This window comes from Patiria miniata, unplaced genomic scaffold (genome assembly GCF_015706575.1).
Source record: "Patiria miniata isolate m_02_andy unplaced genomic scaffold, ASM1570657v1 HiC_scaffold_29, whole genome shotgun sequence".
NCBI lineage: Eukaryota > Metazoa > Echinodermata > Asteroidea > Valvatida > Asterinidae > Patiria > Patiria miniata.
In genome coordinates this window covers 22541726-22559122 of record NW_024037068.1, presented here as the reverse complement: position 1 = coordinate 22559122, position 17397 = coordinate 22541726, and positions in this window count along the sequence as shown.

The window sequence follows — 17397 nt, the reverse complement described above, 5'->3', positions numbered from 1 at the left end:
CAACTCCTATATTACTACAGTGTTGGTATTTCCATCACATTACAATTTTCTGCTACAATAATTCTTAGCTTTAAGACTAATCCAAGCCAGGATAAGTAATGACCCAAGTTTCAAGTGTTGAGTAGGTGGGCAAGTGTAAATAGAATCCCGATGAACTGGTATCTGGCGCACTGCAATTACTTCCAATCTTTGACAGCAGGGTACCACAGAACCAGTTGGCAACGATCGCCTATAGGTGGGCGCGGACATCCGAGATTGTTTTACATTGGCTTATCTAGCTCCTAGACCTATGTTTTTGAAACACAACGGTTCTTGAGCCTGGTGTGCTGAATGGTAACACATAACAACCGATGAAAACTGGTGTCCAAATGAACAGATGTCTGATGACGTCATCCCTCCCCCCTTAACTTTTTGATATAACACACATCTTAAGATACACTTAATAGTAAAATAACGTTCAACCTTTTATGATTCTTTAGGCCATTTCATAATGTCGCCTCGCCTATACCAGTGTTGCAATCAACACAGACCCACCGTAAGTGGAACCAACCGGATCCCATCGAACACAGGTAGGCAAGTTATACCATTCACACTTAACCAGGCTGTATCCGGGGTAGGCTGCACTATGGATTCTCTACCAGGGTAAAGCCTTCCAACCCCCGACCAGGGTTGGAATTTACCCGGGTATAGTGAGAACGCTGGACCCGTGTATGAGTCGTGTACGATCCTTGCTGTATTGTGAAAAGGGTTCATTTTACACAACGTTACAGTACATTAACCCATATACCTGCGGATGAGATTTATATGCCCAATGGGAGCACGTGCATAGGAGTAGGGCGCCGAGGATTCTTGGGATCACAACCATGCATTGCACTAGTCTCATATATACAAGCTTTCATCATTTTAAGATCATGCTTTCACAGCCGTTAATTATGGTTAGCCAGCTGCACAAGGAACTCAAACTCAGTGTTAGTCGCTACACGTTTTGAGACATTGTTAGTATACTCGAGGACGAAACATCGAGAGACGACGTCAACACCACTACGGTTCACCGTGCTGGCCTTTCCCGTTTTCAGTGGGCGTGTCGGCCTACCTCCCTTTGTCGTCGTGGTTGATGACGTCACCATGCAGCGCTTAAAGTCCTTGAGGAAGAGCGGCTTTTCCCGTGCGCGTTTGACGCAGGTCTGCAACTGATCCGTTTCTATGATGGTGGTGGGTCCAATGACGACCATATTTTGTCGGGGCTGGTGGTCTATATGGAGGGCGAAAGTGTCAATGTTCTTTTCATTTCAGAAATTTTTGAAAAAAAAATCCTTTGTTACAAGACCTCAAGTGTAATCTGAAGACATTGTAACAGCATTCTGAAGTGAGCAATAACGAACGTACTGTGTTTATAGTACGGCATATGGATGATGGGATTGTGCCTTTGATGATGCAAGCATGGAATTTGGCACACAGTCAGAGTATGTCATGAGAAAGATAATTTACTATTGGGCCAGCGCAGATTTGTCCTTTGAAAAACATATAGGTAGAATAACAATGCAATGGCAGCCATTTTGAAAATTTTGAAAACTGTTTGTTATTCTACCTATATTTTTTTTCCAAAGGACAAATCTGCGATGGCCCTACAGGCAAATATCTTTCTCGTGACACACTCTGACTGTGTGCCCAATGCCATGCTTGTATCATCAAAGGCACAATTCCTCCAAATATTTCCCCTATCTGTCCTACTATTAAGAAAGGAAAAGACAAAACGCAGTACTATTTTTTATCCACTGGTAATATAACTTTTCTGTCTCTAACATTTCCATAGGTCCTAACAGACTATGGATTATTATAAACAAAAGCTAAACGCACACAGTTTTTGTTATATCCTTTTATCCCGTACATGAATTCACCATTAACTTTAAATTAAGATATGTTTTGTTGGAATCTTTTCGCGAAAACAAAAATGCAATTAAGTACACACGGGTGTCTCCTCCCTTTTGTAACACTTGCTTGACGTCAAATACTGACAAGCATAACACTATAATACAGTAACAGTATTGTGGGAAGTTCAGTATACCGGTTACGAAAACAAAATGGAATTTCCCTTCACTTGTCTTAAAGCAACAATTCGTTATGGGTATTCAAGTTGAGTTGCCCAACCGTGTAATAACGACCAGTATTTTCCTCATAAAAAAGTCCGTGCACCCCGCCTCCACTGCGCACGCGCGTGCTTTCCTTGCCGCGTCAACCTCGAAATAAGGTGCGCGCCTTCTCACACTCTGCCTCATTTAAAATTTATTGGTAATAAATTGACCTACTGAGTCGTTCCCAGGGGGTGCGCTTCACCTACAGCTATGTGGCTGGCCACACCGTTCGGCCATGGTGGCAGTTCGCCAGATACTGTCTATGGGAATTTGTTTAATATAATGAAAGATAATGAAATAGAAGGTGGCACTATTCATTACACCGAGCTGCCAAGTGAAAACTGAAATAATTTTTAAAAGTGGATCAAGTATCAAATATTAGTCCTCTCCTGATAAAATGAACAGTTATACAATACGAGGGTCGACCCTTATAGTGATAGCTTGGGGCTTTATGAGTCGTGAATACGATATTTAATTAGCACCCTATTGTAGTTAAAGTATCTTTGGTTTAATGTACTATTAGGTAAAAAAAAAAGCTGTATGATAGCGGTACCGGTGGAAAAAAAATCATTTGTTTTGCAAGAACATGAAAGTCTATACTCTGGAATGTATTGAAGTGTTTGTTGTCCACTTGTCCCATGTTATATTATGGTAATGAGGCATGGTAATAGACTTTGTTCACGAGTCGGCCATATTCAATTGAAAGTGAGGTAAACTCTTCATATTTGGAGCTTGAGAGTAGAAATGAAAGCAATGAAATAAAAGTTCATTACAAATAGTCTTCTCTGATCAATAATTAAAAATGTGTGATTAAACATATCCTAATATTTTAAGCCACATTAAAAAAAAAATGAAAGCGAGTTGTTGAATGCACGCCAATCATAAAATAGTCTGGCACCATCTCATTCGACAGTTTACAATTTATAAAGTAGATTCAGGAAACACGATCGAAAATGGCTTCCTTCTGAATAAAGTGTATTTCGTCAATGGAAAGAACACGTGCAATACAATTACGCTATTAAGTTCATCAAAATCCCATGAGAGTGACTGTTGTTGCATTGTATAACCCTGAGTATGTTATTGCCCGTTCATCCGTAGTATTTAATGCTGTTTATAAGAGCTTCAACTTATTGATATTTACCAATGTTCATTGCGGAGAATAAGTTCATTTCAAGGGGAGTCAGGTTGGCGTAGCAGTACTTTATTCGCCTTCCACCGCTGTGACCCGGGTTCGAATCCAGCCCGGGCTTGGATTGGGTTTTCAGTCCCTGCCTGATTCCGTGGGTTTTTCTCAGAATATTCCTCTGGGCTTTTCCTCCCACCTCTTAAACTGTAATTTCTTCTCATTGTCTTCTCTCTACAGGTTTCTTCAGGCTTTCGGGCTACAGTGCCTAGGGCACTTTTGAGGGATCCTTGGTTTCATTGCCAGAAATAAATAAAATAACTAAATAAAAATTAAATTATTATACCGTCAAAAAAGCCTAAAAAGTCAAGTTGCCCTGATCTATGTAACGGTTTCTATTATGTCCAGTCTGTGGGCTCTTCATAATTACAAGTAATGTTCACTTAGGATGCGATTGTTTTTGTTTTTGTTTTCTTCCTTTTTTCCTTCTTCTTTTTGCCGATGGCGTGCCAGATGAAAGCATACAAACTAAGGATGTAATGTGTTACCAGAATCTCAGGAATTCTTTTGAGATATTTGGGGGGGGGGGTGCTAGGTTACAATAGTCTAGGGTGTGTATAGGGTATCATCCCGGGACATGGGGGAGGGTTTACCACTCTGTCACAAATTGTGATGGGTATAATGTCACCACTGCCGGCATTGAAAGGTCAAAACATTAATAAATCCTGCTTTTTTTTCTTTAACATGGTAATTTCGTATCATGAAAAACAAACGATAAATCAAAGCAATTTTCCCCTTCTTTTTGCCGATGGTGTGCCATGCCAGATGGAAGGACACAAGCTTAGGATGTATTGTGCAAATTGTTCCCATGTAGCTGCATCCTTGCTAATAGCCTCTGTTATTAAGGACCATTACATGAGTAAAAAGAAAAAGTACGGGAGTCGAGAAGTAACATGCAGCTCGAGAAACAAAGTTGCCTTTCAAGTCGCCAGTGGTAATTTTACGGGGCACACACTATGGGCACTGTGAAGCTCATATCAAAATTATGAGATGTTATGTTGGCCTGGTAAAAATAACCACTCAAAAATAGAAATTTAACAAGAAATGTTTATATCCGAGCCGCATACGTCTTCCGCATACATGCATCATTTCTATACATCCCTGTAATGATTCCTATACTATTATGCATGGTGACGCGCAGAGCCCAATCAATTATAGAGTGGTTTAGCTAAAGTCCATCCCAAGGACGCTGATGGATGACAGGACCGGATCTATTCCAAAAACAATGCATTATTCCGCGATCTTGATGAATCATGCATCGCCTCGAAAAAGAAGAAAAAAGAGGAAAAACTAGAGATTAATCACGTCCACACCTATAGCTGTCGACTGTTGTATGTAAACCTATGCCAAGTATCGCATGATGTAGGGTTGGGATGACAAGCAATGTCAACACTTGCCAGCATTGGAAGGGCAAACACCGTTGGAATGAATGGTGATTGGGTGGGACTGGTTGTGCTCGGATTCTGATTGGTTGAAACCAGGGTTTAAAATGGCTCTTGAAATTCCAGTGTCAAGATTCCAATTTTCTTTAATAACACGTGAAGCAACAGTCTGGACGCACATTGAGAAAACAAAATATATTTGAGTGGTTGACAAAGCCAAGGGTTCTTTGAGTAAATTACTTAGTTTCGTTCTTTTTACCAACAGTGTATAATTATACAATGCAAAACTCATATATCGATGTGCTACAGCTCTTTTGGGAAGAAATGCGCTTTACAGGAGGAGACAAGAGAATGCATTTGTGAACTTTGGATAACTTTAATAATAATAAATGTCTGTATAAGTTTTGAGCTTTCCCACCAGGAAACTTGTACTTCTATTTAAATGACACCTTTTTTTTTTAAATCAAAACAATTTGATATATAATATAATTATCAAACGGGTGAGTTAACAAAACGCTTGCAATAAATCCTGCTGTTTTTCTTTTACAATTGTATAATTTCGACAAACTCATGATCATGACAAACGAAAACAAACAAAAGATAATCAAACAAAAATAACAAACTTGAATATTAAATTACGTACTTTCTTTTAAAATAAAGAGGGAAAAAGGAGCATTTGAAACCAATGTTTCAATGATACCCGCCCAAAAAACGTCTTTGATAACTGTCATCAAAGGAGCACCTTTTTCTGTTGTGTGTTCGTCAGATCGTCCTTAGGCCTTGGCTATTGTTTGCGTTTCATTTGTAATTTCTTTAAATTCTTTGAAATAATTTTTGTTATTTTTTTTTTTACAGTTTTGCATTTCAGTTTGGCATGCCCTTATAAGCTCCGGCTTTTTAAAATCATGCCTCCATCTTACTATAACTTCTTTTTGTTCTCATAATGCGTTTACTTTGCTTTTGATGGAAATAACTGTTATCGAATTGGAAAATGAAATCAACGCATGAGTGAAATGACAATAATTCTGACTATGGACGGCCTTATTTAGATGCTACGATTTAATGTAAAAATTCAATTACAATGACTTAACCAAGACTCAGTTTCAACACTGAAAAGAAAATCTGGACAAACTCAACCAGAAGTCAAAGTTATCATTGCTGGTTGAACGGGGGCCAGCCTATTTTGATCTATCGCCGTTTGCGAGATAGCCACGCCCCTTAGACAACCCTATGGAGTTTTTGCACACTAAGTTTTGTTCGTCTCAGATTTTGCGCGTTCCGCGTCCATTCGTATATCATGTAACTGGACACTATTTCACAAGCTGCGATGATGCGATTCTAACGCGATTCTACCGCGATTGTCCTCCATGTACATGACACGCAGACTCGCTGACTGACTATCAATTGTGAATGGAATTGCTTAGGTGTCACCTTCCATTAAAAGGTTTCGATAGGATTGTCCGTTCATCCACAGAATGGGATCAATCCATCCCAATGTGTAGGCTACACTCATGAACAGACTTCCAGTGAATGTAATATAGCCACTGGATTAAATATAATTGTGTGCACAACGGGGCAACTTTTACTGGGCTTAAGTCGACACGCCTATGCCACATTTGCTCAACCCCACATTTAACAAAACGTTTGAATTTTCTGACTGTTCGAGAACAGTCTGCAAAGAAATGCAGCAATGTATCAAAGTATCCTTGCAAAAATAGCCACGTTGTTTATACAGACAGGCATAACACCTTTTCGTCCGAAGCGACCATGCCCTCCGTGACGTCATGCCTGCCAGTTGCCGGCGGGCAAAACTGCCACCTTCACGCCATTCTCATGTTTCCCCCTCCCTCCCCCTGCCAATGTTGTACGGACCAAAAAAACAATAAAGAGTTGCATGCTCTTTTTTTAGCCAATTATAAGGATGTGACGTTTACGAAACGTTGAAACGTTTAAACTCAAAGAATTTTAAATCCGTTTACAAATTTTCCAAAACGTTTTAACGAAACCCGAATTATGAAAAAGGAACTTACGTTCATACGCGATCGTTCTTCGACTTGTACATGTACATTTATTTCACAAATAATTAACGCCGTTTTAAAACTTATTTAGTTTACAAAGTATTAAGAACCGCACTACTTGATTAAAGTCCGGATACATGTGCAGTTGAGTTTACACGGTTTCAATAAATACCCGCTATAAGTCAGTAATATGTAACAAACTAAACAGTTGACTGTGTTTGATGTTTTCAATACCCAAGCGCTCCACCTAAAATACTAGTTGCAAAATAATCATATTATGTCTTTTTGTTTTCCATACAACAAAACGTCGATGAGATTCCGTTTCCATTGTATCCACCCATTTTTCATAGAAACTACTATTCTAAAGTCTTCGGGGAAACAGAGCCAAAGTAAAATACATTTATTGTAGCACTAAAAACACAATTTGGTAGCCCTGTTGTCCACATTTAGTCAAATCTTCATATTTAGTCTAAACGAAAAACAAAACAAATCTATTCTATTCTGAATTTGGGTGTCTGCAACCTTCTAAAAAAAGGCTTTTATTTTGCGCAAAATGAACCCGCCCCGCGAAAGCCGAATTATTGTCTGGCAGCCAACAATTCGAATTGTGTGAAGAAATAATTCAAAAACCAAACATCGGTGGATTTATTTCCGTTCGATTTCTCCAAAAGTAACGACTTTCATCATTGCAAGGAAAATAACAATAAAAAAAAAACCCGAATTTATTTTTCCAGGTGAAACTTTACAATAGCACGAGGAATGCATCTTTGAAATACGCAGCTAAAACAAAAGAATATGGATAATGTGGTCATGTGGTCACGCGAGTTGTACAGTCTACATAATACAGATATCAATAGATATATTATATCAAATATCCTGACAGATTAGCACTGACGTAGGCCCATTGTGTATGCAAATTAGCATGGAACATTGTGGAACATCGAGGACTTTTTTCCTTGTTTCCGTTATCACAACGGACAGGTACAACTAAGGCTTGAGTGTGGATGAAAAATCAAAATGGATCAAAAGCACATTACGGCAGCTCAGGATACTAAACTCTGGTTTAAAAGAAAGAAGACGAAGACGAAAAAGACACTGACAAGAAAGCTAAAATATACCTTAATTGATACAACTTAGTTATAGCCTCGCGGAACAGCAACGCGTTTACCTTACGTAACTAGTGTGGACATGCCTTTGTTTTCGTGTAGTTAATCGGAGAAAAACTCATTTTACTCGCACTGTGGACACCCTTTCAACCCCAATTTTGTATCATGATTCCCTTTAGTGTTCCTATTCATTTTGCGACGGATAACCCTAACCCCAAAATGCCTCTAAAAAGATTTTTCAGATAAGGGGGACCCTTGTGTGGACGTGGGCAAGTCCACACAATGTCTTCACTACCTACAATGTGTGGACATCTTTTGCTCAGAGGTCCACACAGTGACTACACAGCCTGTCTATTAGTGTTTGCAAGCACGCACCGGATTATCATGTCCCGCACAGTCTTCTGAAACTGGAAACGGGCTAAGGTGTCAAATCGCCCACGGCCCCCAAGCATTTCCCGACCCCATAATTTTTAATTATGCTCCCTCCTTTGGCATTAATTGAGACCGAGGGACACATGACTGCCGGATGTTTTTAGATCATTGACAGTTCAAAAGGGGTGTACATGCAAAAGCAGACTTATTATTTGGATTGGGATACGTTTGTTCTTGAAGATGGTGCAATTCCTTTTCACTGAAGAATCTTGGCTTTATAAGGGCACCCCTTTTTATTTCTTAGGGTGTCATTTCCGACCGACCCTCTTGTGGGCTCTCGAAGAAAAAACAATCATCACCGACCCTGTGTGGAACCTTAATAACCAAAAAAAACCAACAAATGGACCAAAAAATGCACACAAAATTCAGGCAATCAAGCTGTGTGGTATTTGAAAAGCTATGAAAATGAATACTAGCTTTTTATACGGGAAGCGATTTTAACCAGCAGAATCCCAGAAGCTGCGAGGATGTTGCCTTTCATGACCTTCACTGGCATGATTTGGATGCCACTTTACAGCCATGGTACCGATATAAGTCAATTACATTTCGGTAAATATGGTTTTATTATTTTATTCAGTGTTATCAAATCGTGATAAACTCATTGCAATAAAACCAAACTAGAGACAATACAAACTTGGCATCATTTAATTTAGCCATATATACGGATGCGATTGCATTTTTTTTCAGATTATTTTTTTCGAATGACCCTACTTCAGAGGCAAACAAAATATGAGAACCATAGAAATAAAAAGGGACGTCCTGAGACTAAGCAGGGTAGTGATAGTCATGTGTGTAAACACAGGGTGTAAATCGTGACTTCCATCAATGCGGTATTTTGGCTTGACACTGAACAACTCACATCTGATTCGTTTTGTGCGTCACTGCAACAAACTGTTTGTCACGCATGGATTTAATGTATACAAGGCAATAAAAAGATCCCACATCATGTAAATATTATCTTCTTCTTAAGTGGGGCAGGAATGAGACATAATGACATTTTGGAATTTATTTCTCTTTAAAAAAAAGTCCGGTGCCACAAAGCAGACAGACGAGATGAAATATTCAACAGTTAACGCAGTGTTCGATTTAAAAAGAATTAAATTAAAGGAAAAACAACAACATACTTTTGGGGGAAAAATATGAACATTTCGAGGCGCATCTAAAACCGAATTCAGCGGATCCGTGTCCCGTGATTTCCCGTCCAGACACCTGTTTGCTCGACTCCAGATCTAAACGTATTTCCTGAAACATTGTACAATCATTTCAAGATGGCAACAAGTCGATCACCATAGGGCAGTACAAACATGTTTATTGAAGCATTTTAGTAACTTACTGAAATGAAAAAAAAAGTTTATAAGAATGTTATATAATCAGGCCTAAAACGTGTAAACTTGGGTAAATTAACTTCAGTTCCTTCCTAAAAAGAAAAAAACGGCATATTTCCAAGAAATTGGTTTCGGAACGAGGAGACGAAACCCCAGAGAGATAAGAGCGAGAGCGTGTTGCGTGCCATCATCCTTAAGTGATGAATATTTTAGTGCAGCCACGAACCGACTCCTGTTGAAATATTTAGCGGGCGTCGGTGCCCATAGGACCCGAGGTGGCACCGCCTCGGCCTCCTATGCGCCGCGGCTCATCAAGTACCGCTTTGACAAAAGAGACAGCCTCCAATTCAACGGTACTGGCAAAGCAGAAAATATTTCTTGCTTTTGCTGAGCATTTTTTCCCACTTAGTAGCAACATTTTCGTGATCAGTACCTCTACACAGATTCTCTAAGAACAGAAAACTCTCGCTGAGGAAAAGTAAATTACATGCTAAAATGTCATGAGAAATATTATTGTTCTCGTACTGCTCCCATCTAAATTTTTATTGGAAGTCATTTTTGTTACTTAAGCAGTCTTTTTCTATAAAGAAGCTGTATGAAATTGTGTCCTGAGCGATGCAAACTCTCCTCGATCGAGAAGGTGGTTTCCTGAAACACATGTACTTGGTTTCAATATTGCCAACTTTTTCATCGCGTAGATATCGGAGTCATTACGCATGACGAAAACTCTCTCTAATGCTTCCGTTAAAAACACAACATTTCTGTGGAATATAGTAGTATCGCAATGAAGATCAGACATGCAGACCGATGTAATTGTTGAAACATGACTCCAGGCTATTCCGGCCACTCGATGGGAGAGTATAACATTACTCCTGAAGCATGAATTGAAATTGTCGGATTGAATTAAACGTCTCCCGTTGGATTTCAGTTCTCAATCATCTAACTTGTTTTAAAGACTTTGTACTGGATTTAGAAACCAATTGACAACTTGGCTTCATGGCTTGTTATAAATGCTTCAGATCAAATGAGCTCCTAATGTTGAACAGAAATTGCTAATTCGTATACAAAGTGCTCTTAAAACTACTAAGCCAATTAACAACGGATGCTGAAAAGCTATCAACAGATTCATCCCTGCCAACAGCATATCAACGAACTGAGTGGATATTGAAGATAAAACATTATTAAGGGAATAAATAATGTGCTTGGCCGGTTTTAAACAAGTACGTTTAAAACCGGCCTGGGGCATGGACGCCGATAATGACCAGAGCCCGAAGGCTACCAAGCACCAAACCGGTTTTAAACGTACTTGTTTAATACCGGCTAAGCACATATTTATTCCCATTCATAAATACCTTTGGGTCAAACAGTCAAAATAAGTCAACAATTATAGATTTCCAACGATTTTGTTCAACAGTTTTACTTCATGTGTTTAAACACCCATCTAGCTATGTTATGGTGTGTGCTTCTTGCAAGTAGTACTAAAAAGCTTCTTACAGGAAGATGGGCGCGCTTGGCGCGTACTGCTTGATATGAATGGCGAAGAAAGCGGCGGTGCCGGTGTAGTTTGCATAGGAACCCATGGAATATGGGCTCGTTGGTAGTATTGTGCGTACCCAAGTCAAGACTGTGAATGTTCAACCAATGAAGGGGTAAAAGGGACCAAATAGTTCATAAGAGTCCAAGTTTCATGTGACATTAAAGTGTTTAAAACCAGCCAGCTGATGTTTTAACAACCGTTTAATACCAACCATGTGACGGGCTCTCGACCTGAATGGGTCTTACATATTTATGAATTTAAAATAAACATGCAGCAAATGTGCTGCATTATAAACCCCTCCGCTTGGAAAGTCAACAGAGAAAACTTAGAAGACGCATGTGGATTATACACGGATCGTTCTTAATTAATTCACAGCATCATTATCATTTCATATCTCATTTGAAACTTCACAACTCTGGTCTCCAAGCGAAAACAGCTACTCGGAATTTCAATAAATTGTTCATGGTACACTGGGCTTTCAACCGAATATCGTCAACTATGTGCTTGGGTTTAAATTAACAGGTATTTTACGAGAAGATTTCTGTTAATTAATAGACAAAGTCGACTTAGAATCAGTCTGGTAATTATCTTGGTGATGAATTTGCTAGGTTCAGCAGAAAAGAAATGAGTCTCCTTACTGATTTTCTTAAAAGTTAATAACTAGTTTATGTTTAAAATGTCTTCTGTTCGGTAAATGAATATCTGTCCGTCCTATCTGACTCATCCACATTGGCTTAACACCTGCGACACCTATGTGATTTTGATAGCCTGATGATTAACAAAATAATGCTTCAGTCAACTTAAAACCCCACCTTGTTGGCACAGATCAATTGAAAAGAAACATAACTAAAGTACAGTTTGAAGAAGATGGTGTTTTTGGAGCACTTTTCCTCCTTTTGGGGCTCTAAATTGAGATGGAAAAAACTCTAAAAACATAAAAAATGCGCACAAAATTTACGTTTTTGTGTAGTTATTGCGCGAAGAATTGTCAGGGTGCAAACGTTTTAGTCCTCGAAAATCAAGCCGGTCGAATGCTATATGTTTCTTATTTAAAACGTTATTTCAAGCACACGTATGCTCATGTTATTGTTGGATATTTGTTCCTTCTGTCGCTTTGACATGCATTAAATGCGGTGCAAATAACAACCTCCATCGGCTCATATACGCCCCAATTCAAAGGCTTTAATGGCTGATTCAAACACGTAGGAAGTACATAATTGCGTAAGGGTTTTCAGCCTTTTCTCCCGAACCATATAATTTAAAAATAATGATGTGCATTTCTTTTGGCCAAGACATAGGAAAGAAGGTCGTAGACAAACAAACTCACTCAATTTTGGTAATCTCTGGACGGAGTTATCTTTAAAAAAACAATGACATGACATTCACCAGGTTCAACAGCGGTCGAACGAGTATGGCGCCGCAACTTATTATAGTCAGCCAACAGCAGCTGCTGGAATTAGTCTGAGCTTGGTGGATCTGTGGAGAACGATCGCAACTCCCACAGGTCTTCTCTGCCTCCCCCGAGAGCTCGGCTTATAAGAAAAGACAAGGCCGCCTTCCTGGAGCATGATTAAAACTCCATCATTATCATTATCATGGTCATTATAGCGGCAGAACACTTACTTATACTGCGCGGAGCTTTTGTTGATTAATATAGGCTATAATTATAATAGACATGCATCTCTAAAAAAATGTCGGGATATAGTACCGAAATTACTGCTCAGGGGGTGACGATTCTTGTCCAAGTTTAAGGCTTTTTCTTCTGTGAAAGTCAAACTTTAGAAAACTAGAACGCCATAGACTTACAGGCATACACGATCATATGCATTCATCCCAAAATAACCAAGCAACTTCTTATCAAAAGTTTTCTTATATTAAAGATTGTGTACTAAGCACATTTTGATACATTTTTATATTTTATTTTTATATTTTGAAAAGTACATTATAATACGTGTGCATCATGATGTTATCATTGTTCACATGATTTTCCAGACAGTTTTATTAGGGTAACTGCGTCAGTAATAACTTTGTGAAGTTGAAGCTCATCAACACTGAGGTTTGGCAAGACTACTTGATGATATCTGGGGGAAAACAGGTAAATGCGCGCATCTGTAAGGCAAGTGTTCTTTCAGCAAAACGAAAACAAATCACCTAGGGATCTGTGTGAATGTTTTCGTTTTGCTGAAAGAACGCACACCTTTTTTTGTGATCCGTTGACAGAACTTTAAACGGTGGTTGTGTTTAAAATTCCGTAACTTGCAAAGTACATGAGTGATTTGAATAATTCTTGTACTAAAAGAAAGCTTATGAATTGGGCCTTTATATCCTTGATTTTGAAAGTGCAACATCTAGAACTTCAATCAAACAATAGTATCGACATTTGGGTTTCGTTTTTTTCTTTACTCGCCCTGTAGAATAGATTGTTTTGTTTTTCGTTCAGACTAATAGAGATCACATATAGGGATAGCGGAGATCGGAGCACCATTGTGGCTTGCTACGTTACGTCACTGATCCTAAGCTGCAGGTATGGGGATCGAGTCCCAGAAATTTTACATGTTTCTCTTTTTTTCCCAAGGAGTGAATTTTTTTCCCCAAATTGTGTTTAATCAAGTCCTACTTACCTATGACATAAATGACACTTTATTTTCTGATTTATGGCTCTGAAGGAATGTTTTAAGGGAAGTTAAGTCCGAGAACCATCCATTTCCAACTGACGTTTGCACATTGTGGTCATTGACTATGGAGCAGCCCTATACTCCCTCCATAATCCTAACCAATCTCCAAAATCCTAACTGATCAACAGCAGCTCCGCGCCTATATCACGACCCTGGCCCAGACTCGTACTCACTGCGATATTAAAATTACACCTGTTTTCATATAAGCCCACAATGGTACAATCTCATCACGGAAGTCACATACTTGGTGGCAATATAATTATAATATCCATCTCGCCAAGGTGCCAAATGACCTCTGTCATGTACTATAAGTATAATTATATTCCTGACTCGGGGATCATCCCAGCTCATTGTAAGATTACAATGTCGTCCCAGGCCCTGTCAACTCATTGAACTTATTCATGCTACCCAAAGTAGATGATAGGCTGTTTCTTTAAATAATTAAGACCGTCGTCCGTTAGCACACTGCAGCCGGGACCCCAATGTGTTTGGTAAATACGCATGCTATAATTGATCCACCAATTTCTCCTAAACATTGGTTGAAACTTGGTTTACGCGCACACACTGATGACCGGAACACACGCTTACGATTATCCTGACACAACTCGCACTGACATGGTATAGGCCAATCCGGTCACGCTGTCAATTCTATCACGAAGGCCCCCTTGAACGGAGACGGCGTTGAGCTAGCTATTGTTCAGATAATCCATCACGGGGCAGTTGCTCTGTACAATAGCGTGCATAATGGTTACTCCATTGAAGGGGGCCTCGTGGCAATCATTTGTTTATGCAACGAAGTATAGTCAATTACCATAATGCGCATGCGTCAGTTGGTAACGGAATGGTGGTCGGCCATATTAACTTTCCTTTAAAAAAATTCTTCAGAGCCATGAATGAAAAGAAAAGGCTGAACTTCATTTTATCGATCATCAGGACTTGATTAAACACAATTTAGGGAACAAAATGCACTTTTTGGATTAAAAACAAGGAAAATTCCCTCCAAAAATTGAGCCTGGAACTTCCAGCATTCAGATCAACGATTTAACACACACGCCACAGCGAGACCACGCTGACTGTCGTGGAATATAAGCTATAAGAACTTATAAGTGACGTATTTAGTTGTTCACGTGATATGTTTTACTCATGCATGCGCATTATGGTCATTGACTGTACTTGGTTGCATAAACAAATAATTGCTGCCCGGATTCGTTTATATGCCATATTTTTTAGCTATAGGGGGCCGCTGCAACGACGCCATTTTCTGGGAACAAACACTAGACAAAATCTGTAAAGTAATTTTATTGAAATCTAAAAAAAAGGGTAAAATGTATTTTTAGCTGTATGTAAACTCACGTCAATTATCTTGGATTCACATTTCTCAAACTAGCGTCGTCACAGATACCTCAATCGTCCAAAATATGGCACATTGTCCTTGATTTTTAATTCTACCAGTGAATTCCAAGTACAAGACTGGATACAAGTTCATAGAAATATCTTGCAAAAATAAATAAATATGGTTATCTGTATCCAATGCCTCATTAGGAAATAAGCATCATGCTATACTACTGGGAAACACATTCCACATCAAAAGTTTACCTTATACGAAAAACAAAATTCAAAATTTCTTTTAACAGAAAACACATCAACAACTGTTTTTTTTTTTTAAGTGTTTCATATTCTATGGTCCAAACGTAAACCACGAGCATAGTGATAGGATACAAACAACGTTTCCATTCCAAGGCACTTTTATACTAAGTCGAACGTGTATTTTTTTATAATGTTTTAGTAGTTTGAAGCATTAAATTGCATCAGTTTTTGTTTCCACACTGAAAAATTGCCTGGGTTAATTTTACCAAAGAAAGGGTGAAAACTGGGACTACACAAACTTGGGTTGTTCTATAACCAATTGTTTGGGTTATAATTTATGTTAAATTCAACCAGAATGACCACAAGTTTTGGTTGAATTTAGCAGAAATTCTAACCCAAACAATTGGTTATAGAAAAACCCAAGTTTGGGTAGTTCCAGTTTTCACCCTTTCTTTTGTAAAATTAACCCAGGCAATATTTCAGTGCATGCAAAAGCCTTTAACCATACTACGTTGTCTTGAATGGCTCTGAATCTCTTGTACCTATCCCCTAAAAAAATATGTCGTACCTAGCCTTTATGAGTTGTACAGAAGGACTTGAAAGGGAATATGGGGAAAATAGGTCCACATGTCCTCTCTGATCTGGTTCCTAAATCCCCCACCACCATTTTTGTTAAACGTGTTGTGCAATTGGTGTCCAAATTGTACGCTTGAAACGATTGTTTCGGTTGTCGCACACTATCCCTAATGTTGCAATTTGGTCGGCCGCGCCGCATTGATCTGAATTTGGCGATGCTTGGCTGGCCCGCTGCAATTTTGTAGCAACCTACGGGACTTATCAATTCCCAAGTCAATCAATCAGCCCCAGAAATGTTTGGAGAAGAGAAAACCACGGGAGGAAACCGGATACTGTATGCACTTAATGAGTGATTTGAGTCATCTACTTATCTGTGAAAAACAAAAACATTACGGGAATATGTGATGAATTGAATTCATTCTGTAAACACTTTCTAGTAACGAAACTAAGGTTTCTTGAAGAAGAAAAAAAGGGCACGGACAACTTAGCTCAGAATCTTAGGAATCCTCCGCAGAAAACCCCATTTGTGAGTGTCTGTTAGAGATGGGCCGGGAGTATATCGGGTTATTCGTTAGATAAGAATGAAAAGTTTGCATGGGTGGGGATAACAGCAAGGTTACTTTGCGGTGGCACTATGTGGAATTAATCTCTTTTGTGAGTTTGTGGTGGTTCTGAGAAAAAACAGTTTTAATTCAACGTTTCGGACAGCATAATCTGTCCGTCTTCAGGAGACTGATGACGGACAGTTACACGAATTATTTTTCGTGTATAAAACTAGGAATCGTGTCCTGTAATGGCTGGATTCGAACCTAAGTCAAAGATGTGGAATGTAAATCCTGGTTCATCCTTCCCGCGAATGCGAACGCGAAGCGAATGTGACGCGTCATGAGTTGAAATAATGTTCAAATTTTACGAATTCGCAGCGCGAATACTTGCCAGGACGTCACAAATTCGCGTTCGCTTTCGCGCACAGTATGAACTGGGCTTTAGGAAGGTACCACTGGCCAACGAGCACCCAACTGCACAGGGAGAGCTCCGAGTTGGTGGTGAATTTAATGAACACAGGCACATACTGAATGTATTAGATTTCCCCAGGTACCTATGCCTCAAACTGCCTGGAAATTAGCCAAAACTACTCTCGACACCTTAGCTGATATTTAGCGACTTTTATATTATGAGGTGCTCATTAAACTACATTTAATCCCTGATGGCAGTACATGGCACATTCGCCATTTTTTCTATGTGCACCATAGCACAGACCTGCAGTTAAATTATATCACAACCTCACCTTACGGGAGACAATTTTCCGCAAGACTGGACACAATGCACGCGTGTGTTCACCCGTTCCTATAGTCTAAACCTAATGCTGTTTATTTTGTGACATTCGAGGGTAATGTATCGATGCGTTTTGTGAACTGAAGCACAGGGTGACTGCTCTATGTTC